This window comes from Camponotus vicinus, unplaced genomic scaffold, assembly GCF_025532165.1.
Source record: "Camponotus vicinus isolate PSW18456_S1 unplaced genomic scaffold, iyCamVici1.0 SCAF_4, whole genome shotgun sequence".
NCBI lineage: Eukaryota > Metazoa > Arthropoda > Insecta > Hymenoptera > Formicidae > Camponotus > Camponotus vicinus.
The window spans coordinates 3,291,826-3,298,200 of record NW_028141976.1 but is presented as its reverse complement, the minus strand read 5'-3'; positions in this window follow the sequence as shown (position 1 = coordinate 3,298,200).

Genomic DNA, 6,375 nt, shown 5'->3' with positions numbered 1-6,375 from the left:
AAAAGTATCGCGCGTCAACAACATGAGAGGAGGAGGAGGCCTGGGAGAGGCATCTTACATCGGCGGAGCAACCTGATGGTGAGTATCTATTATTTGTATATCACTTGTTATAAATCGTTATAAACGAACAATACTTCGATCTTATTATTTAAATGAATTAAAAAGAAAATTAGAGAGAAAGATTTTTATAAAAGTCATATAAAACTTCCTATTTAAAAAACAGTTTCAAAAATTTAAAGTTTTGCACACATGTTTATCTCTGCTTATTATTTTACACATCGGATATAAAATTCCGCACGATAAAAATTTTTTGAAATATTATTTTTAGCATTGTTCTAAATGAATTTTATATTTGTATGTTACAGACAACGTAGCTTCGATAACTCCGCTGTTGCGCATCAGTGCCGGTGAGTGAGAAAAACTTTTATTTAATTTTAAGGTAACGGATTCGTAGAGATTAGTAGATGTAGGTGTAGATGTAGATGTAGATGTAGATTGTAGATTGTAGATAAATCCGTTGCCTTAAAATGGATGAGCTAGGATAGATTAAGTTAAATAAATTTTAATAAATTCTTTTTCGAAATGCTTTGCATCTATTGCGAAAATATATTGAAATATTAATTAAAAAAAGAAGATCAAGAAAAGATTTTTTTCTAAAGATTTTGTCTAATTTATTAAATAAAGAGCACGCATTAATAATTTTATCAATTTTATCAATTTCTGATGCTACTTTATTTTTATAACACGCGCTTAACTTATTCTAATTTCTTAGCTCATCCATTGTAGAATTTGTTTGTAGATATTAGTGTTGATATTAGTTACAAACTTTACTTTAACTTAATATAAAGCCAAATGATTAATTCATTAAATAACTTGTAACATGATAATAAATGACTTACCATATGGCCGTGTTAGCAATTTTATATAATATATAGAAATTTGTAGTTTGGCTTTATTTAGTTAAAATAAAGTTATATTCAAATATTTAACGAACGATCGTAAAATCGAACGATCGTTACGATGAGCGTGAAATATTTACGCTCATTTGCCGGTAATTAACCGGCGAAAGAAGGAGTTTTTATCTCCTTTTTGGATCTCTGATTAGAGATCGAGCGAGAAAGTGGCCAGGATCAACGAAAGGTAGGGTCAACTGGCCTGAAAGAAAGCTCGCACGCGGTTAGGGTACGCGGTTAGGGAATGTAATTAGGGCATTGATTAAAATATATATGATTAGAGATAGGCTCCCCAAATCTCGAATAATTTTAATCAGAAAGTAGGATTGTTAGGACTCATAGGGTTGTTAAGATCATAAGGTTGTTAGAACTCATAGGGTTGTTAAGATCATTATTTCTTTCAATTCTTTTAATATTCCAATAATCCTAGGGATAAATTAAAATTATTTATAAAAATTAAATTGAATTTATTTTTAAAAATGTAAAAATAAATATAACATGTGTTAAAAATAAAAATAAAAATGTTTTAAAAATGAAATTTAAATTTTCAAAATTTTCAGGAATATTAAAGAAATAGCATAATTATTAATGTTTAAGAAATATCTTAACGTTATATTTTATTTCAAAAATATATGTGTATTAAGTTAAATAATATTAAATTCAAATGTTAATGCTGTCAATATCAAATTATTTATGTTATTAAATATTTGAATAAATCGAATATATTGTCTTTAATAGTCTGCTCTAGTAATGCAAATATTTTTTTACCATTTAAAAGACGATAATTTTATTAATGACTGTTTTAATTGCAATTGTTTATATTATATAAATCTTATTAAACTCTAATTATTATATCGATTATTAGAGGGACTTTGATAAAATCATTCGTTATTCTCTATTCAACGTTTTTAATTACGTTTTTGATTTACATCGAAGCTTGCTCTATCTTTATGCGTTTTGAATATTTCTTTTAGATAGTCTGCACAAAATGCACCAATAATACAAATATTTTCTTTCACAATCGAAGAAACGATAAATTTTATTAATGACTTTTTTTGATCATGATTATTTACGTTTATACGTTATTTATATAAAACTAATTAAATTTTATTATTGTATGTGATTATCAATAATAAATATCGCGTAATTAATCATCACTAATCAGTCTAGTCTGGTCTATGTAAAAATTCTTAGTAAATTTTATATTAGACGTATACTTTGGACACTTTCGTGTAATAAATTTTATTTTGTATTAAGTTTTAAATTATATTTTATATTAAATTTGTATTATATTTTGTCATATATTTTGTAATACATATATTTGTAATGTAATTATTTTTATGTTAATTAATAATTTAATATGTTTATGTTAGTGTGTTAGTATGTTTATGTTAATATTTTTTATGTTAGTTAATAATTTAATATTTTGTAATGTGTTTTTTATGTAATTGCAAATTAATTGTAATTTACGTTGTATATATTATAATTATGTAATATATATTTTATATATGTATTATATTTTCTGTTTGGAAGCACTGTATTAAAAAAAAATTAAAATAAAATTAAAAAAAAATAAAAAAATTTTCCTCCTCGATGTATCTCCACCTTAACGAAGGCATTTGCCGGGTGAGGAGGTTTGCGTACTCTCGTAAACCTGAGACCTATGCCGGCGGTAATGTACGCTGATATTCATATACATTATTCTTATATTTAAGATCATTTTAAATATATTTTATTATATCATTTTAAATATATTCTTAGATTGCGTTTTAAGATTTCGTTCAGTTATTAAAATAGTTGTATAACATTTTCCACCTTACTTAAGATGGTCTTAATTATAAGAGTAAATTATGAATATCGGCCGTAGTTACTGGTAGGATCATTCAAGCCGGACAGGTCGAAGGGGAAGAGTCAGACTAAGAGAGATACACAAAAATACACATATATTATATATAATATTTTTAAATAAATCAGAAATAAAAGAAATAGCAATTGAGAGAGTAGAGAAAAGTTTTTGTGTGATTTGAACACTTTTTAAGAATTCCTGACTATAAATGGCTAAAAGATAAAAATCATCACGATAAACATTATAAGAAGGAAGAAACGCGACAAGTGCCTATGGTTTTGAGAATGCAACAATCCATAACAATCTAAAGATTTTCAAAGAAAAGAATGCGTTAGATAAAAATGCACAGTAAGAACGAAAAAACAGCTTGCAATTATATACGATCCGTTAATAATAATATTTTATAATTATGTTACATTTTATAATTTAGTAATATTTTTCTATTATAGAAACTATAGTAAAATATTATAAAACATGTTTGCTATATAGAGTGAAACTTTCGAAAACAAATCTTATATAAAGGAAAAAGCATTTGAGATATTTTGCAATGTCTGTATTTTTGGAGCATTTTTGGAGCATTTTTGGAGCATTTTTGGATCTTTATACACTGATACCTCAGAAGAATCATTTTGACAAATTCTATATATGCATTACTAATTAAAATCTAATTATTTAAAAAAATTGATGAACATCAAAGCTCAATTTACGGCCAAATATTGTTAGTAATTGATACTATATAATACAGTACTTAAAATTATTTTAATATATAATTCTCTCTTCCTCTCTCTCTCTCTCTCTCTCTCTCTCTCACCCTTAAAAAAATTATCTATATAATAATTAAGACATATATTATACACAGAAAAAAATTATTAATCAAAAATTATTAACTTGATGCATTTATTTCGTTATCGTTTCTTTAGCCCGACAGTGAAATCGCATGATCGAGTAATTAACAAAAAGATTCGTGATACATCAATCGTATAATAAATTAATAATTTAAAATACTTCTCTACATTAGTTTAATATATCGCGTAGATATATATGTCATAATATATAAAATATTTTTGCAACAAATTAATAATAATACCGCGTTCGATCTTTGCAACATATAATGCATTGATATTTAAAAGTGTTATGGTTCTTATCATTCGCGCAATGATATTTGAGCAGAAAAATGACGCGAGAAGCTCCGTCAAATTCCTTTTCTAAACGCGATTGATTTGATAAGTACATTGAAAAATAGTACATTGAAAAATAATTTGATATAGTTAACACTTAATTTCATATATGTTAAATAATACGTAAAATTACGTCGCGATGATAGATCTCAAAATGCATATTTCACGATGTATACAATTTAATCGAGAATCGATTAAGTGATACAAATCCAAAATATCAAATAATCATTTCGATTATTGCGATCTTTACGGGCAATAATTATTATTTTAATACTTAAAGTCAAATATATTTCATCCGTGTTACTTTATCATTTTACTTGACAATCTAAACATAATTTGGATTATCAGGGAACACGAAATAAAACAATCGAATTATAAATGCAAATAATTATAATAACGAAAGACTTCATGACGAGTAGTTTAATAAATAATCAATTAATCTTAATCAATAAATTAAAATACTTCTATAATTTAATATTCCGCGCACGAATATTTTATATTATAGAAAATATTTCGGCAACGAGAGAGTTATCAATAACACCGTGTTCGACCTTGATAAACAGTATCGCGCTATTGTTAATACGTTACACGGCTTTATTATCATTCGCACAGGAACCTTGAGCAATAAAGTAGTGACGTTTCATATATTATCAAATTCTTTCGTTACATAGTCGACCCTGGCGATATAAACAGTACCGCGGTAATGTTCTTGACTTACAATCATTCGCTCAGTGGCTCTTGAGCAGTGAAGTAGTGATGTGAGACGGTTCATATATTATCAAATTCTTTCTCTAAACACAATTGCAAGTGCAACGAGGAACTTTTCGTGAATAAGTGTAAGTGCAACGAGGATTAAAGTGCCACGAGAAAAAAGCGAAGGAAGCAAAAGAAAAAAGGAGGTTTTGGAAGTGGATGGATCAATAAGATATGATGTAAGTCATTAATATAAATTATTTATCACATTCATTATTTATTATATTGTTGCGTCCCCGCGTCCCGTCCCACTGAATGTATTCGTCACCCGTTGAATTCTTTCGAAGAAGATCGTTTTCGCGCGCGTTGTCAAGATATTGTTATAACAACGACTGTCAGAGAGTCTAAGCCCAGCTGTCAAGTTGTGCGGACGCGCGTCTATTTGTGATCCGTTTTACGATTATTCTGAATTCTTGTATGTTACTCGCGATTTATTAAAATTCTTGTGCACCTTAAATCGCGTTATTATTTACAAGTGCACGAGCGTCAGCGTATGCCGATTGTGTCGCGCGCGTTCTATATATATCGCGTTCGATATATACCGCGTTCCGCGGACGCAACAATATATAAATTATTTATCAATAACATATATATTCAAGATATACATATTTCGTTTTATTTCTTTGATTGTGATTTAATAGTGATTTTAAATTGTAACATATATAATACGTATACTTATAAAAAATATTCCATTTTATTTTAAAATAATTAAAACATTTATAAAATTTTTTATTAATTAATATTTTCAGATACTTTTATGTTTTATAAAACATTTCAAATTAATATATTTATTTAAATATTTCATATATAAAAAAATAGAAATTTTTTTATTTATCATATTTTTAAAAGTTTATATCTAAGAAATATAAATTATTTTGTAATTACGCAGTTTATAATATTAAAATATATCTATTTAAAAGTAAAAATGTAAAAATTAATTGCGCGCAATAATTAGGTTTAAAATTAATTATTTTGAACATTGCTTTGTATAATAGATGTTCTCTTATCCTTTATATTTTTATTTATCGTTTATATTTGCGAATTTAAATTTATGTACTATATTACAAAATAAATTTCAAATTATGTATTATATTATATATAAAATTATATATAATATAACCCTCCCATGGGGTACACCTTGTCGCGGTGGGAGGGCTTAGTACTTGGATGGTGCCTTGAGGTTTATCTTAAATTTTTCTATTTATGATAAATCTTAAGGTGCCTGAATGGGAAGCTAAGTACCCTTTCGCGTCGTCGGTGCTGTCAACGTGCCGCGGACGGCAAGCGCTTCGTTACCGCGTTTTCGCGTTGTAGTATTCTCGCGTCGTCGCGTTTTCGCGGAACTTTTGGACTTTTCACATAAAATCCCAATTTTATTTATTGTCACGAGTCTCTACTTCCGATGCCAACTAACTGGGATGTTTCGAGTTTGCACACGTTGCTATGCAACGTACACTCTTGCTTCGTGCTTCGTCAAGTGATTCGGCCCGAATTAGTTAGAACTCGATCGATTGCTCGGAATGGTCGTCAATGGGTCCCTTCTCTTTGCTCGTCTACAGCCACACGCACTGCGTGTGTTAACCCTGTCGAGGAGTCGAGTGGATTCCGCTAGGCACGATTTTCGCTCGGTAAAAGGGGTTGCCTC